The sequence below is a fragment of the Capra hircus genome, chromosome 3, assembly GCF_001704415.2.
Source record: "Capra hircus breed San Clemente chromosome 3, ASM170441v1, whole genome shotgun sequence".
NCBI lineage: Eukaryota > Metazoa > Chordata > Mammalia > Artiodactyla > Bovidae > Capra > Capra hircus.
This window is the reverse complement of record NC_030810.1, coordinates 92,675,517-92,693,310: the sequence shown is the minus strand read 5'-3', so window position 1 is coordinate 92,693,310 and position 17,794 is coordinate 92,675,517. Positions and strand designations below refer to the sequence as shown.

The 17,794-nt window shown below is 42.3% G+C and overlaps 1 pseudogene; it reads right to left on the bottom strand.

Annotated features, from left to right (window-relative positions):
- Positions 1 to 16,171, bottom strand: part of LOC102180095 — a 180,467-nt pseudogene extending 164,296 nt beyond the window's left edge.

Genomic DNA, 17,794 nt, shown 5'->3' with positions numbered 1-17,794 from the left:
TTCTCCAGGCAAGAGTACTGGAGTGGGTTGCCATTTCCTTCTCCATGCAAAATGCTGAGTTGGATGAAGCATAAGCTGGAAAGATCGCCGGGAGAAATATCAATAACCTCAGATATGCGATGACACTATCCTTATGGCAGAAAGGGAAGAAGAACTAAAGAGCCTCTTGATGAAAGTGAAAGAGGAGAGTGAAAAAGTTGGCTTAAAACTCAACATTCAGAAAACTAAGATCATGGCTTCCGGTCCCATCACTTCATGGCAAAGAGATGGGGAAACAGTGACAGACTTTATTTTTTGGGGCTCCAAAATCACTGCAGATGGTGACTGCAGCCAGGAAATTAAAAGATGCTTGCTCCTTGGAAGAAAAGCTGTGACCAACCTAGACAGCATATTATAAAGCAGAGACATTACTTTGCCAACAAAGGTCCATCTAGTCAAAGCTATAGTTTTTCCAGTAGTCATGTATGGATGTGAGAGTTGAGATTAAAAGAAAGCTCAAGAAAGCTCAAGAAAGCTGAGTGCCAAAGGAGTGATGCTTTTGAACTGTGTTGTTGGAGAAGACTCTCAAGAGTCCCTTGGACTGTAAGGAGATCCAACGAGTCCATCCTAAAGGAAATCAGTCCTGAATATACATTGGAAGGGCTGATGCTGATGCTGTAACTCCAGTACTCTGGCCACCTGATGCAAAGAACTGACTCATTGGAAAAGTTCCTGATGCTGGGAAAGATTGAAGGCAGGAGGAGAAGGGGATGACAGAGGATGAGATGGTTGGATGGCATCACCAACTCAACGGACATGAGTTTGAGCAAGCTCTGGGTTTGGTGATGGACAGGGAAGCCTGGCGTGCTGCAGTTCATCGGGTCGCAAAGAGTTGGACACGACTGAGTGACTGAACTGACTGACTTGTGCTAATCTCATTCTCTTTGGCCATTTAGTCCAATGAAAGCAAGTGACTCATTTATTCCAGCTCATTTATTCTAGCAAAACATAATGAGGGGCTTCCCTGGATGAATAAAAAGACAGACCACCTGGGGAAATAACCCTCTGCCTGGAGGTGAGCATCACTATCCAACACGTCCCGTTGCAGCTGCCATCTTGTGACCGTGAGACAAGAGCGTGGGGATAAAGTCAATACCCAGAGGTTGGTGGGGAGTGATACCTGGTTCCTGACAGCACACTGAGCATCTGAAAAAGTCCACAGCAGATAGCATCTACTATCATTGAACATCTTGTTAAAAATGTTCTGCAGTTTTAAGACATCTGTTTTATTTAGGATAGGCTAAAATGGGATAATAAATTGACTCCCAACATAATGGCTCAAGCACAATAGACATTTATTCCTTGTTTTTGAGTGGTCAAGGCTGGATGTTGCAGGTGGATGGCGGTGGAAACTCAAGAACCCAAGCTAATGTCGGCTCTGCTGTTTTCAGTATATGGCCTGTAGAGTGTCTCTGAGCATGGAATCAGTCAGCCAGAGGGAATAACAAGACAGAGAAGCCCTGTAGGGATGTTTTGTGGGCCAGGCCTATAAACAGCATGCACAGCTTCCACTTATGTTCCATTGAAGAGAACAGAATCACATGGCCACCTCTAACTGTAAGTGAAACAGAGAAATGTAGGGTAACTAGGAAACCACATATTAGCTTCTATATATGGAAGGGTGGATTTTGCCAACAGCTGAGTGTGCCACACCATTTTAAGTTGAATTCTATTGTTGCTGTTACTTGCAACTAAAAGAATTCCTAACTGTTCCAATGGATCTGGAGCTTAGGGGAGTTGTTGTGGTGGGTTATACAGTTTTTCCTTGACTATAGTATCTGTAGTTTTCAAGGCATATCATATATGATAGGTAAGAGCAACAGAATAGATGACATTACCCAGGAAGAATGCAAAAAGTCAGAAGAAACGCAGAGGTAGAGCCCTTTAAACTGTTCATGGGACTCATCTAATTATGAAGAATACCTCCTTACTGCCTGTGAAAGAGCACCTCCAACATCTCGGTGGCCTAGAGGGACGTGCCTTAGGTTGAGTGGACTTGTGGCTGAGACGTAAGAACAAATCTATACAGGATTGTCCAAGGAATTTTGTTTGGGGGTGCTTCTGAATATTAAATCCAAGCATGCCTGTTTTTGCCTCTATTTTCTTTCTATAAGGCACTAATTTTGACAAACACATGAAAAAAGTCTTGAGCAAAATGTGTTCAACTTCCTCCTTCTCTGATGAAGATATTTTATGTGGACACCTAGCAACCAGATCCTAAAATATCTTAATGTGGGAAATGCTCCAAGTGCAATTCTGTTCCTTCTCTGCTTCTTTATCCTCACTCCTGAGGCCTCAGATTGGAAGACCCTGACTTTAGTTTTAACTGTCAACAGCCTCAGTAGAAGCAAGAAGCACTGGAACTTTCCTGCACCAGAAATCTGCCTTGGCATTTGAATTTTCCTGGAGGCTGTCCTCATTGGGCAGTGGTCTTTGGGGCTTACTTTAACCATTCTAAGGAGTACTAACTGATGGCCCCTGGAACCTGACTTGATACAGCCTACAAGTCTCCTAGATGTGTGGTCTATGCTGTCATGGAGAGCCTGTCAGATGTCCTCTGTCTAACTGGCCTCCAAACACTGTCCCCTCAAAACTCACAATCACAGTGAGACAAAGCAAAAAGAGAACACTCACCTAGGGCCCTGTGGCTCGGCCTGGAAACTTAGGGATATAGAGTTCTATCTATTTATTATTCAAATAAATTACACAAGGGCAGGAGCCATACTGTATGCAATTTCTAGACACCTCTCCCACCCTGTTAAATTAGGATAATAATAACTAGCATATATGACATTCTTACTTTAAGCCAGGCATCACATTATGTGTTTTATCAGAGGTATCTCATTTAATCCTCACAAAAACTTCAACAGGTAAGTAGTATTATTATTATAAAACATTTACAGATGAGGAAACTGAGGCTAAAAGAGGTCACATAGCCCCTCAGGTAACAGAGATCACAAGTTGTTGAGCCAGGATCTAAACCCAGAGGCTTGAGTAAACCCTACCCTCGACCACCTGCATTAATCCTTGTGAAAGGACTGAAGACCTAGGTAGAAGGTCTTTCTTCCTGGCACCCAGTGAGTGCTCAATAAGTGGTTGTTATCACTATGTCATTGCTTCTACTTGATTGCAAAGGTGAGCTGTTTTGTTTATTGTGTGACTATAACGAAGCTGTGCAAAACTGATTCCTTCATTAGGAAATGTGTGGATTTTGTGACATGCTCCTAACTGAGGTCTTGGTGATAGGCAATATCTGAAGGTCCTGGCCCAGAGAAATAAAGGTCCCAGCAGTCAGCCTCCTTGTGTTCACAGCTATAAGGCTTCACTTACCAGTAGTATTTATGATCCCTTGGAGAGCAACATTAAACTGACTCTATCAGTTGTTATTCTAATATTTTTTCCTTAATAAAGCTACTTTTCCAATATAAAAGTGAAAAAAAAAAAGAAAACTTGGAAAATGCAACAAAGTATAAAGAGGAAAAGTCAATGTATTTCTACTGTTTAGAGACAGTCCCGTTGACATTTTTGGGTTCCAATCAACATTTTATTCATTTTTTATTTGTTTGCTTTGTTGATAGCATAAGAGACCCTCAGATTCCCATGCACCTGAGTCATCAAATTTTCTAAATCTGGACCTTTTGGCTTGAGACATGAGCAGTCCTGTTATTGGCTGGTTCCTAGTTCGAGAGTCTCAAGGGTGCATTAAGACAGATCCTGGCAGGGCAGCGGCCAGAGGGGCCCCTCCAGACAGGGTGACGGAGGCCCTGATATCTCAGTGAAAAGCACGCAGCGCTGAGCCAGTATTCTGCACAAGGGTCGACCCAGTGCAGGAGGAAGTTTTCCTGGGCTCGGTTCCCACCCTCACGGTCACATCACAGTGACGCAGAAGGAAGCCAGGGTCCCCAGAGCCCAGGTCTCTCACAGGAAAGCATTGTCAGAGGTTTCTGCATGAGCAGGCACACTGGGTTGGCAGCTTTATTCCCAACCCACAGGGCTTGTTCACAGGCTGGAATGAGGCCTCAGGGCTGGGGTGCGGTGGGTCCCCAGCCTGGTCCCAGGGCCTGTGGTGGTGCCATAAAATAGCTCTGCTCTGCGCTTTCCCCGGGGGGACTTCCATATGGTTGCCCTGCAAGCAGGCGCTATGCAATCCTCCTCTCAGGTGTCATGTACAAAACAGTGACTGACCAGAGAAAAGGAATTTTCCTCTTGAGAAATGTAATATTCTGAAGACTTGGCTATATTCTTCCTTTGTCATGGTGTTTTCTGGTGGCTGTGGAGAGGAAAGGAAGGTCCCCACCTTCATCTGCTCCCTGGATGGAATGTGCTTCTTGGCAGAGGAGATGAGTGGCAAGGCGATGCTATCCTGTTAAAATCTATTCCATTTTCTCATGTGATCTCCAGACCAATGATGAGCTCACCTTTCGAGGATTTCTCCATAATATACCCTCAGCCAGAGAGAAGAGCCGAGGACTGGGAGTCCAAACATCTGTGCGGCAGCTGCAAGGTTTGCCATACCCACTGCTTACCAAATAAGCTTACCTCTCCAGATCCTGAGCTTCCTCAGATGTTTATTCTCTCAATTGGGCAGCTTATTAACTAACGTTCCTTACAGCTTTCAGTTCAAGAGCAAGTGATGCTCTTGATAATGATCATGGGCACTACAAGATCTTTAGTCAGCTTCCATGTGCCCTATAATCTCAGGAAAGTGAAAGTGTTAGTCGCTCAGTCATGTCTGACTCTTTGTGACCCCATGGGCTATAGCCCAGCAGGCTCCTCTGTCCATGGAATTCTCCAGGCAAGAATACTGGAGTGGTATGCTATTCCCTTCTCCAGGGAATCTTCCTAACCTGAGGATCAAACCCGGGTCTCCTGCATTGCAGGCAGGTTCTTTACTTTGAAGATGATGTCATTGGATTTTGTTATAAGAACACCAGCAAGGCTGAAGTGACATATGCAGGACCACGGGCCTGTCCTGGGCACTCCAGGGAGACTTGCTGTTGGTGTGAGGCAGTGCTTGAGGCTGTGAAGCCCGCTTGGCTCTATAAGGTGTCATCTTTTTGCTTCATAGACTTGCATAACTTCCATTGCTCAAAAAGCTTCCTGAGCTTCAGACTGTTCTAGCTAGTTCTTCCTCCTGCTGTCCACTTGCCAGTTGCCCTATGGCATGGTGTGCCCTTTGAGGTCCAGCTTGTTCTGTGTAATTGCATTCAGCCTGTGCTAAACGTGGTTCCACATGCGTCCCAACTGGCTGTATTACAATGAGGCCGTGTCTTAGCTAGTGGGTCAGCCATGGGTCAGCTCAAACCCCAAACTGTACATGAAGATAAGCGTGATTTGGGGGATAAGCCTGTGTCTCAGAACCACTCCTTCATAGGCTGAGGGCATGGTTTAGAATACGGGATTTCCTTCGCACTCTGACAGAATATTAAGTGGGACTTTACCTATCTTTGCAGAGTTTCACCTGAGGACCCCAAGGAGACAAACAAATCTTTCTAAAGAAGTTGCTAGACCATCCACATAGGATGTGCTAAGAGATGGCCCAACACCAGTTCTACGGCCCTTGTCCCCTCCCCCACCTCCAGCTGGAGCTTGTCTGAGGATGTCGGGGAGTCAAGATTCCTTTACAACAGCTCATCCTGTGTCCTGTGTGTTCCCTACATTCCTTGTGAGAGCTGGAGGGAGGTCTCTTATTTCTGCTTCACGCCAGCTGTGCTGCCCCAGTGCTGCTAAGACACAGCAGAAGGGGGTGGAAGAGTTCTGGAAGAACACGACTGTGTCCCTTGGAATTTGGAAAGCACAGACACCAGTGCCTGAATGTCCTCTGGAAAATTCTGAAGGGAAGAGAGGGACTAGAGCTGTTTATGAGAATTGAAAGAGGACCAAGTGCTGCCGTTTGGGCCAGCTGCTCTTTCCACAGATATCATGGAAGGCAGTTGAGCTTGAACTCTCATGAGAGAATGCTGCCCAGCTCGGGCAAATGAACCCCAGCACGAGTGACCGAGGTTGGGGGTGGGGGGCAATAGCTGCCGGGAGCTGGAATCTCTCACCCTGAGACTGTATCTCCCGTGACAGAGGAACATCCATGGTCTTCTCAGAGCAGGGTCTCAGGAGAAGCCACATAGAGAGAAAAACCTCTGCCAGGCAGAGGGCGCTCACACCTGACTCCAGCGGTTCTAGCCCTTAACATAACACTTAGCTCTTTTCCTTTAATTTTCCCTCTCCTGACCCCCAACCATAGAGGGTAAAGAAGCAACAGCCAGAGAACTGGAGAGAAAACAGCCAAGCAGAGAGGCTTCCCTGATGGCTCAGCAGGTAAACAATCTGCCTGAAATGCAGGAGACGTAGGAGATGTGGGTGCAGTTTCTGAGTTGAGAAAATCCCCTGGAAGAGGAAATGGAAACCCACGAGAGTATTCTTGCCTTCCAAGAGTCGGACATGACTGAGTGACTAAGCACACCCACACCCTTTTTCCTCCAGAAATGAAGACTGTTCATGCTTGAAACTGATCTGAGAAATATGAGGATCTGCTCACCACATCATCCAGTGTAGGGAGACTGGCAGAGGGAATTTGAAGGGTAGCAATAAAAGAAAACCAACTTATTTACATTCTGATCCAGCCTCTTCAGTAAACCGGTCACTATAACATTTTGGAATAAGATTTCACTGATTCCAAAGTTAGGAAGTTAGAGCAGACATATTTCATTGTTTTTCTCCTTCTAGGTCAATTAAAACCCCTGGATTATATATGAACAAAACAAAATAAAATAAAAGTCTGAAAGGTAGAGAGAAGAGACAGACTCTTTAGGGATCTTGGGATGCAAAAAGCAACATAGAGGTGAGTTCCAAGGTTTTCTTTTTGCCTTGCACATTATAGGCTGGGTGGTGGTGAGGTCAGTTCTGTGGAAGTGCCTGCTGCTGCTGCTGCTAAGTTGCTTCAGTCGTGTCTGACTCTGTGCGACCCCACAGACGGCAGCCCATCAGGCTCCACCGTCCCTGGGATTCTTCAGGCAAGAACACTGGAGTGGGTTGCCATTTCCTTCTCCAATGCATGAAAATAAAAAGTGAAAGTGAAGTCGCTCAGTCGTGTCCGACTCTGAGCAACTCCATGGACTGCAGACTACCAGGCTCCTCTGTCCATGGGATTTTCCAGGCAAGAGTACTGGAGTGGGGTGCCATTGAGGCTCAGAAATAAAAAGTCCCAACAACAACCTTTTGTTTCTAGTCAGAGCACCAGGAAAGAGCAGCCTCCCTAGATAAAAAGCTTTTAAACAAAAACTCTTTTACTCCAATCTAACCAAAGGAAAAACTGGTATCCCACACCCCCAGCAATACAATCAAGATCAAGCGAGTCTATACTTCCACCCTCTCTTCCACAATGGAAGTCTGTTTCATGATTTGAAAATTAGTCAACATAATCCACTTTACTAATAGGCTAAAGAAAGATCACACAATCATCCTAATTGGTGAAGGAAAAATATCTGACAGTATTCAACACCTATTCATGATAAGAAACATTGAGAAGACTAGGAATAGAAGGAAACTTCCTCATCTTGAAATTCAGCATTTATCTGAAAATTACAGCTTGCCCTCTAAGATCAGGAGCAAGGCAAGATTATCTTCTTTTACCTTTTGTACAATATGTTGCTGCAAGTTCTAGCTATTGCCAACAGTTAAGGAAAGGGAATAAAATGTATACAGACCAGAAGGAAAGAAAACTGTCCTTCTTTGCAGACGATTTTCTTTGTAGAAAATCTCAAGTAATCAACAACAAAAAGCCTAGAACCAAATCATGTGTTCAACAAGGTTACAGGCTACAAAATGAATGTTTAAAAACTAGCTGCACTTCTATATACTACCAATGAATGCATGGACACTGAAATTTAAAACACTATACCATTGGCAACCACTTAGAAAACGAAATACTTAGGTACAACTCTAACACTGCATGTAGAGGACTTGTATGCTGAAAACTACAAAACACCAATGAAGGAAATCAAAGGAGAGCAAAATAAATGGAAAGATGTAATGCCATGTTCATGAACTGGAAAACTTAACTTAGTAAAGAGGTCAAGTCTTCCCAAATTGATATACTGGTTTAATGAAATTCACTTTAAATTCCCTGCCAGATTTCTTTGCAGATATGCACAAGTTTATTCTAAAATTCATATGGAAATGCAAAGGAACTGAACTAGCTAAAAAAATTTTAAGAAGAATAAAATCTCCCCAATTTCATGACTGATATTATATAGTATGATATTATGATATAATATGATATATTATGATATTATATAGTAATGAAGATTATGTGGTATCAGCAGAGGCATAGGCATACAGATCAATGGAGGAGAATAGAGAACCCAGAAATAGACTCACACAAATATGCCAAGCTGATTTTTGGCACGGTTGTAAAAGTAATCTAATAAAGGAAAGATAGCCTTCTAAACAATGTTGGAACAACTGGTCATCTAAGGGCAAAATAATGAAACTTGATCTAAGTTTCATACCTTATACAAAAACAAACTCAAAATGGATTACGGGCACAAGCATAAAATGTAAAAATACAAAGCCTTTAGGAGAAAAGAGAAAAATCTTCATAATCTAGGACAATGCCAAGTTCTTAGACTTGACCTCGAAACCACAATCCATAAAAGGAAATGGCTTTCATCAAAATTAAAAACCTTGGCTCTGTAAAATATCTTATTAAGAGAATAAAGAGACAAGCTACAGACTGGGAGGAAATATTTGCAAACCACAAACTTAACAAAAGACTAGTATCTCGAATATGTAAAGAACTCTGAAAACTCAATAGTAAAAAACCAAACAAACCCATCTGAAAATGGACAGAAGATGTTTACCGATATTTCACTGACGAAAATGTGCAGATGACAAGCAAAGTTGCTCAACATCATTAGTCATTAGGAAAATGCAAATTGAAACCACAATGAAATATTACTAACTTTACACCTATCACAATGACTAAACTAAAAAATAGTGACAACATCAGATGATGGCAGGAATGTGGAGAAATTGGATCACTCATCCATCGCTGGTGAATATGTGAACTGGCACAGTCACTCTGGAAAAAAAGTTTGGCAGTTTCTTAAACTAAGCATGTAGCTACCATCATGCAGCCCAGCAACGGTGCTCTGGACATTTACTACACAGAAATGAAAATCTGTTTTCATGTAATGTCTAGATACAAATCTTTATAGAAGCTTTGTTTGTATATTACAAAAGCTGGAAACAATTCAGATACCTTTCGAAATGTGCCATGTTCATATCATGGATTACTACCTGGCAAAAAAAAAAAAAAAAAAAGCATGAGGTATTGATGTAATTGAGAACAAATTGCTTAATTACATATTGAGAACAAATTTAAAGATGAGACTGAGTAAAGTGGAGACACTAACAAATTTTTTAAGGGAAGTATTTTCCATCATGAATTTTGTTAAGACAAGTTCCTATAAGTGCTATTAAGCCATCACAAAATTTTCTATCATTTTTAACAAATTTAATTAAAAGCATCTTATAAGGATTAAGCACATAAATATTTAATAAATATTTGATTTGGCAATTTGTTTTTGTTCATTTTTGTTTTCTTTTTTCTGATTATAGCTGCTGCTAATTTTTTGGTGCCTTCCTGCTGGTGTTAAGTGTATAGAGGTAGATTCTGCCTGACAAATTTGATTTTTCCATTAGTTTTCCCCTATTAACAAATCTTATTCTACGGAGTGTTAGCCAATGTCTGTTTTGTGGTGGTGGTTCAGTCACTACGTTATGGCCGACTCTGGCAACCCCATGGACCGAGGAGCCTGGCAGGCGACAGCCCATGGGATTCTCCAAGCAAGAATACCTGAGGGGGTTGCCATTTACTTCTCCAGGGGATCTTCCCGACCCAGGAATTGAACCCGGGTATCTGCACTGTAGGCAGATTCTTTACCAACTGAGCTACAAGGGAAGCCCATTGTCTGTTTTAGCCTCAAACATAGTAAGAACTTAACAAATATTAGCCACTATTATTATGCATTTGCCCAGGGGTCTCCAGTGGAGGCAGGGGTCCGTGGTGGCCTGCTGCAGGGTTGGAGGCAGTGAGTGCAGCAGTACACGCATGGGATCTTCTGAAGGTCGTCGCCATTTTCCTCATTACCTCCACCATAGTTTGGCCCTGGGTATAGCAGGGAGGGAACACGGCTCCACCCATCAACAGAAAATTGGATTAAAGGTTTACTGAGGATGGCTCCGTCCATCAGAACAGGACCCAATTTCCCCTGTCAGTCAATCTCTCCCATCAGGAAGCTTCCATTAGCCTCTTATCCTTCTCCATCAGAGCGCAGACAGACTGAAACCCACAGTCACAGAAAACTAATCAATCTGATCACATGGACCACAGCCTTGTCTAACTCAATGAAACTATAAGCCATGACATGTAGGGCCACCCAAGAAGGACGGGTCATTGGGGAGAGTTCTGACAAAATGTGGCCCATTGGAGAAGGGAATGGCAAACCATTTTAGTATTCTTGCCTTGAGAACCCCGTAAACAGTATGAAAAGGCAAAAGGATAGGACACTGAAAGATGAACCCCCCAGGTCAGTAGGTGCCCAACATGCTACTGGAGATCAGTGGAGAAATGACTCCAGAAAGAATGAAGGGATGGAGCCAAAGCATAGACAACACCCAATTGTGGATACGACTGGTGATAGAAGCAAAGTATGATGCTGTGAAGAGCAATATTGCATAGGAACCTGGAATGTCAGGTCCATGAATCAAGGCAAATTGGAAGTGGTCAAACAGGAGATGGCAAGAGTGAACGTCAACATATTAGGAATCAGAGAACTAAAATGGACTGGAATGGGTGAATTTAACTCAGATGACCACTATATTTACTACTGTGGCCAAGAATCATTTAGAAGAAATGGAGTAGTCATCATATTCAACAAAAGAGTCCAAAATGCAGTACTTGGATGCAGTCTCAAAAACGACAGAATGATCTCTGTTTGTTTCCAAGGCAAACCATTCAGTATCATGGTAATCCAAGTCTATGCCCCAACCAGTAATGCTAAAGAAGCTGAAGTTGAATGGTACTGTGAAGACCTACAAGAGCTTCTAGAATTAACACCTAAAAAAGATGTCCTTTTCATTATAGGGGACTGGAATGCAAAAGTAGGAAGTCAAGAAACACCTGGAGTAACAGGCAAATTAGACCTTGGAGTACAGAATGAAGCAGGGCAAAGGCTAATAGAGTTTTGCCAAGAGAACGCACTGGTCATAGCAAACACCCTCTTCCAACAACACAAGAGAAGACTCTACACATGGACAAAACCAGATGGTCAACCACAAAATCAGATTGATTATATTCTCTGCAGCCAAAGATGGAGAAGCTCTCTACAGTCAGCAAAAACAAGACCGGGAGCTGACTGTGGCTCAGATCATGAACTCCTTATTGCCAAATTCAGACTGAAATTGAAGAAAGTAGGCAAAACCACTAGACCATTCAGGTATGACCTAAATCAAATCCCTTACAATTATACAGTGGAAGTGAGAAATAGATTTAAGGGACTAGATCTGATAGAGTGCCTGATGAACTATGGATAGAGGTTCATGACATTGTACAGGAGACAGGGAGCAAGACCATCCCCATGGAAAAGAAATGCAAAAAAGCAAAATGGCTGTCTGAGGAGGCCTTACAAATAGCTGTGAAAAGAAGAGAAGTGAAAAGCAAAGGAGAAAAGGAAAGATATACCCATTTGAATGCAGAGTTCCCAAGAATAGCAAGGAAAGATAAGAAAGCTTTCCTCAATGATCAGTGCAAAGAAATAGAGGAAAACAATAGAATGGGAATGATTAGAGATCTCTTCAAGAAAATTAGAGATACCAAGGGAAAATTTCCTGCAAAGATGGACTCAATAAAGGACAGAAATGGTATGGACCTAACAGAAGCAGAAGATATTAAGACGAGGTGACAGCAATACACAGAAGAACTATACAAAAGAGATCTTCACGACCCAGATAATCACAATGGCATAATCACTCATCTAGAGCCAGACATCCTGGAATGCAAAGTCAACTGGGCCTTAGGAAACATCACTACGAACAAAGCTAGTGGAGGTGATGGAATTCCAGTGGAGCTATTTCAAATCCTAAAAGATACTGCTGCTAAAGTGCTGCACTCAATATGCCAGCAAATTTGGAAAACTCAGCAGTAGCCACAGGACTGGAAAAGGTCAGTTTTCATTCCAGTCCCAAAGAAAGGCAATGCCAAAGAATGCTCAAACTACTGCACAATTGCACTCATCTCACACACTAGTAAAATAACGCTCAAAATTCTCCAAGCCAGGCTTCAACAGTACATGAACCATGAACTCCCAGATGTTCACACTGGTTTTAGAAAAGGCAGAGGAACCAGAATTGCCAACCTTCACTGGATTACCAAAAAAAACAAGAGAGTTCCAGAAAAACATCTGTGGTGGTTTAGTCATTAAGTCGTATCCGACTCTTGCGACCCCATGGACTGTAGACTGCCAGGCTCCTCTGTCAATGGGATTCTCTAGGCAAGAATACTGGAGTGGGTTGCCATTTCCTTCTCCAGGGGATCTTCCTGAACCAGGAATCTAACCCAGGTCTCCTGCATTACAGGTAGATTCTTTACCTACTGAGCTATGAGGGAAGCCCCCCCCCCCCAAACATCTGCTTCTGCTTTATTGACTATGCCAAAGCCTTTGACTATGTGGATCACAATAAACTGTGGAAAATTCTTCAAGAGATGGGAATACTGGACCACGTTACCTGCCTCCTGAGAAATCTGTATGCAGGCCAGGAAGCAACAGTTAGAACTGGACGTGGAACAACAGAATGGTTCCAAATCAGGAAAGGAGTATGTCAAGGCTGTATATTGTCACCCTGCTTATTTAGCTTATATGCAGAGTGTATCATGAGAAACACTGGGCTGGATGAAGCACATGCTGGAATCAAGATTGTCGGGAGAAATATCAATAACCTCAGATATGCAGATGACACCACCCTTATGGCAGAAAGCGAAGAACTAAAAAGCCTCTTGATGAAAGTGAAAGAGGAGAGTGAAAATTTCACTTAAAGCTCAGCATTCAGGAAACTAAGATCATGGTATCCAGTGCCATCACTTCATGGCAAATAGATGGGGAAACAATGACAGACTTTGTATTTTGGGCTCCAAAATCACTGCAGATGGTGACTGCACCCATGAAATTAAAAGACACTTGCTTCTTGGAAGAAAAGTTATGACCAACCTAGACAGCATATTAAAAAGTAGAGACTTTACTTTGCCAACAAAAGTCCGTCTAGTCAAGGCTATGGTTTTTCCTGTGGTCATGTATGGATGTGAGAGTTGGACTATGCAGAAAGCTGAGTCCTGAAGAATTGATGTTTTGAACTGTGGTGTTGGAGAAGACTCTTGAGAGTCCCTTGGACTGCAAGGAGATCCAACCAGTCCATCCTAAAGGAGATCAGTCCTGGGTGTTCATTGGAAGGACTGATGTTGAAGCTGAAACTCCAGTACTTTGGCCACGGGATGCGAAGAGCTGACTCATTGGAAAAGACCGTGATGCTGGGAAAGATTGAAGGCAGGAGGAGAAGGGGACAACAGAGGATGAGATGGGATGGCATCACTGACTCAATGGACATGAATTTGAGTACACTCTGGGAGTTGGTGATAGACAGGGAAGCCTGGCATGCTGCAGTCCATGGGGTTGCAAAGTGTTGGACATGACTGAGTGACTGAACTGATTATGCATTTCAACAATAATCTTTGCAAATTTGTTTTGCAATATAATACATTCCATAAAAATTTAATGTGCCCAATTCAGTGGTTTTGAGTATGCTCACAAGGTTTTACAACCATCACTACCTAATTCCAGAACATTCTGTCATTCCCTCCCAAAATCTCCGTGTCTATTAACAGTCATTCTCCATTTCCCTCTGCCCCGAGTCCTTGGCAACCACTAGAAATGCTAAATACTCTTCAGACAGAATACAACATCTTTAAAATAGCCTCTAAAGTGGCCCAGAGAGAAAACTGTGATTTTTGGATTAGGGGCAAAGAGAGGGACAGTTGGAGGAAGAGTGCTTAGTTTGCTGAAAGGACGCCCTCACTAGGTGCTCTTCAGAGAGCTTATCAGCTTTTGCCACAGCTTCTTCAGTCGGTCGCACCATATAGAGGCCCATTCTGGGAGATGGTCATATTCATCTGCCAAAATCTGCTGGTATTCTTTGATGACCCCCTTCAAGGTACCAGTTTCTGCATATGACAGGTAAAGACCTCGGCCGCTTGGAATGACTGAGACAAGAAAAGCTGTATTTTCAATGCACAGGACACAGTTAACTTTTCTTCAGAAAGTTCATCCATACCCAAGACAGCAATGATGTAATGAGGGATTTGTTATCTTATAAATGGTGGCCCACTCCAGTATTCTTGCCTGGAGAATTCCATGTTCAGAGGAGCCTGGCAGGCTGTGATTCATGGGGTTGCAAAGAATTGGACACGACTGAGTGACTAACACACACAGGATCATTTGCATGGAAACAATTAATAGTTGGGAATAATGTAAAGTGCTTACCACACTACCTGGAATATGTTGAGGTTTCAGTAAATTCTACCTATTATCATAATTGGGTTTCCCCAGTGACTCAGAAGTAAAGAATCCATCTGCAATGTGGGAGATGCAGGTTTGATCACTGGGTCAGGAAGATCTCCTAGAGAAGGAAATAGCAAACTACTCCAGTATTCTTGCCTGGGAAATCCCATGGATAGGGGATCCTAGCAGGCTACAGTCCTAGGGGTCACAATAGAGTCAGACATGACTTAGCAACTAAGCAGTAATAACAACAGTATCTTTTGCACCCCAGAGGCAACATCATAATGTTCATTGCCAACAATGGGATTTATGATGCAAGAGGTGGAGTCCAGAGAATCCATAGCTGGATAGATGCCCAGCTCAGCAATAACATGAGACAGCACAGTGGTGTGCGTCCACATGGGCAAAAGTAGTGGCAGGGACAGGGCCAGTCAAGTAATCAGCAGGCATGTAGATAGCCTTAGAGATGTGATAGATCCCTTTTGGGTGGTGGTTGTTCTTTCCTGCGTGATACCTGTGTCAGTGGCCAGGGTAGGCTGATAACCCACTGCAGAAGGGCTTCTGCCAATAAAGCCAATACCTCTGAGCCAGCCTGGGTGAAACAAAAGATGGTATCAATAAGCAAAAATACATCTTGACCTTCTTGGTCCCTGAAGTATTCAGCTACTGTCAACATAGTCAGAGTTGCCCAAACTCGAGCACCAGACAGTTCATTCATTTGATCATATATCAGTGCTACCTTGGAGGTAGAATTTTTTAAGTTGATATCACCAGACTCAATCATTTCATGGAATAAGTCGTTATCCTCTTGCATCCTGTCACCAACACCAGCAAACGCAGAGTACCCACCACAGGCTTAACAACATTGTTGATTAACTCTATGATATCAGTACTGTCTTGCCAATTCCAGCACCAACAAAGTGCTGTTTTGCCACCTTTGGCATAGGGAGCCAGCAGATCCACAGTCTTTATACAAGTAACCAGAATTTCCTGCTCAACACTCATCTCCATGAATTCAGAAGCTTCAGCACAAATGGCAACAATTTGTTTGGTTTTGATGGGACCCCTCTCATCAAAGGTTCTCCAGTGACATTCACAAATCTACCCAAGGTCTCAGGGCCAACAGGAATTTTGATCGATGTACCAGAATCCAGGACATTCTGGCCTCTAACCATGCTTTCCATACCCATGGCAATGGTCCTTATTGTTCTCTCACTGAAAGACTGGGCCATCTCCAAAACCAGCTTGGTCTCCCTGCCTTGCACTTCCAGGCATTTAGGGATGGGTGGCAGCTTCTCCCAAAATTGGACATTTACCACTGGTCCAATGACAGCCACCATGTGCCCAGTGGTGGTACGTGCCTTTGGCAATGGAAGTGTTTGATCAGCATAGTCTCTGACAGCCTGGAGCACTTCTGAGGTGACCCTCAGAAAGAGCTGGGCTTGTGGTAGCAGTGCTGAAGGGCTGAGTCCCCACAAGGACCCTGAGGCTCAGATAGCAGCTGCACAACCCATAAGTCCAAGCATAGCGGTGCCTGGGTGGAGACTACTTATCTATTAATTTCTATCTCTATGAATTTCCCTATTTTAGACATTTCAGATAAGTGAAATCACATAATATGTAGACTTTTGTGTCTGACTTTTTTCACTTAGTATGTTTTCAAGGCCCATCTATATTATAGCATGTATCAATGGTTCAATCCTTTTTATCACTGAATAACACATTGTATGGCTATACTGCTTTGTATATTCACTGTATGGATGTATCATTTTGTTTATTCGTTCATCAACTGATAGATATTTGCAGCCTCTACTTTTGGGCTATTATTATAATGCCACTATGAACATTTGTGTATAAGTTTTTGTGTTGATGTTTTCAGTTCTCCTGGATATTTGCCTCTAAATGGTATTCCTACTTTCTCCACTTATTAGTCAATGCTTGTTATTATCTGTCTTTTTGACTGTAGCCATCCTAGTGGATACAAAATGGTATCTCATTGTGATTTTGATTTTAATTTATCTAATAACTAATTATGTTGGACATCTTTTCATGAGCTTACTGCCCATTTGCACATCTCTTCCAGAGTAGTTTCTATTCAAATTCATTTTTTATTGGATTATTTGCCTTTTATCCTTGAATTTTGTATTGTTTATAGACACTGAATATAATCTCTTAGCAGATATATGATTTGCAAGTATTTTCTCTATCCTCTGAGTTGTCTTTTACTTTCTTGATGGCATCCTTTGAAGTATGAAAATTTTAAATTTTGATGAAGTCCAATGTTTTTTGTGTATGTTTGTGCTTTGGTGATCCTAAAAAATGATTATATAGTCCAGATCACAGAAACTTACACCTATGCTTTCTTTTACTGTTTTAGCTCTTACATTGAGGTCTGTAATCCATTTCCACTTAATTCTGTATATGCTTTAAGGTAAGGGGTTCAACTTCATTCATTCCATGTGAATATCTAATTGTCTTAGCACCCTATGTGGAAGACAATTCTTTACACATTGAATTGTTTGGGCACCCTTGTTCTTTGACATAAACGTAAGAGTTTGTTTCTCTCCCATCAGTTCTATCCCATTGATCAGTATGTCTTTTGTTATGCCAAAATCACACTGTCTTGATTACTGTAGATCTATAGAAAGTCTTCAGATCAGGAAGTATGAGTCTTCTAACTTTGTTCTTTCTGAAGATTGTTTTGGCTATTTTGGATCCTTTGATTTCCATATAGATTTAGGAACAGCTTGTTAATATCTGGATAGAAAAGGCAGCTGAAATTTTAATAGAATATGTCACATCTGTAAATCTGTTTGGGGGAGTTTGCTCTCTTAACAACCTTACATCTTCTGATCCATGAACATGGGATTGACTTGTTTATTTAGGTCTTTAATTTCTTTCAATAATGTTTTGTATTTTCCACTTTATAAACCTCCCACTTTTTCTATTTCTCTGCAAACAAATGAAAGACTGATGGAATTTATTTTTTAGTTAACACATGAGAGAAGTCTTTCATATTTGTAAGATAGAATGAGTGAGGCAGAAAGACAGATGCAGGGGGAGACTAAGAGTGAGGCTAGAGCTATTGTGGTGAATCTCAAGTTCAGTGCTTGGGCACCTGACCACGTCAAGGTAAAGTGAGAGTATCT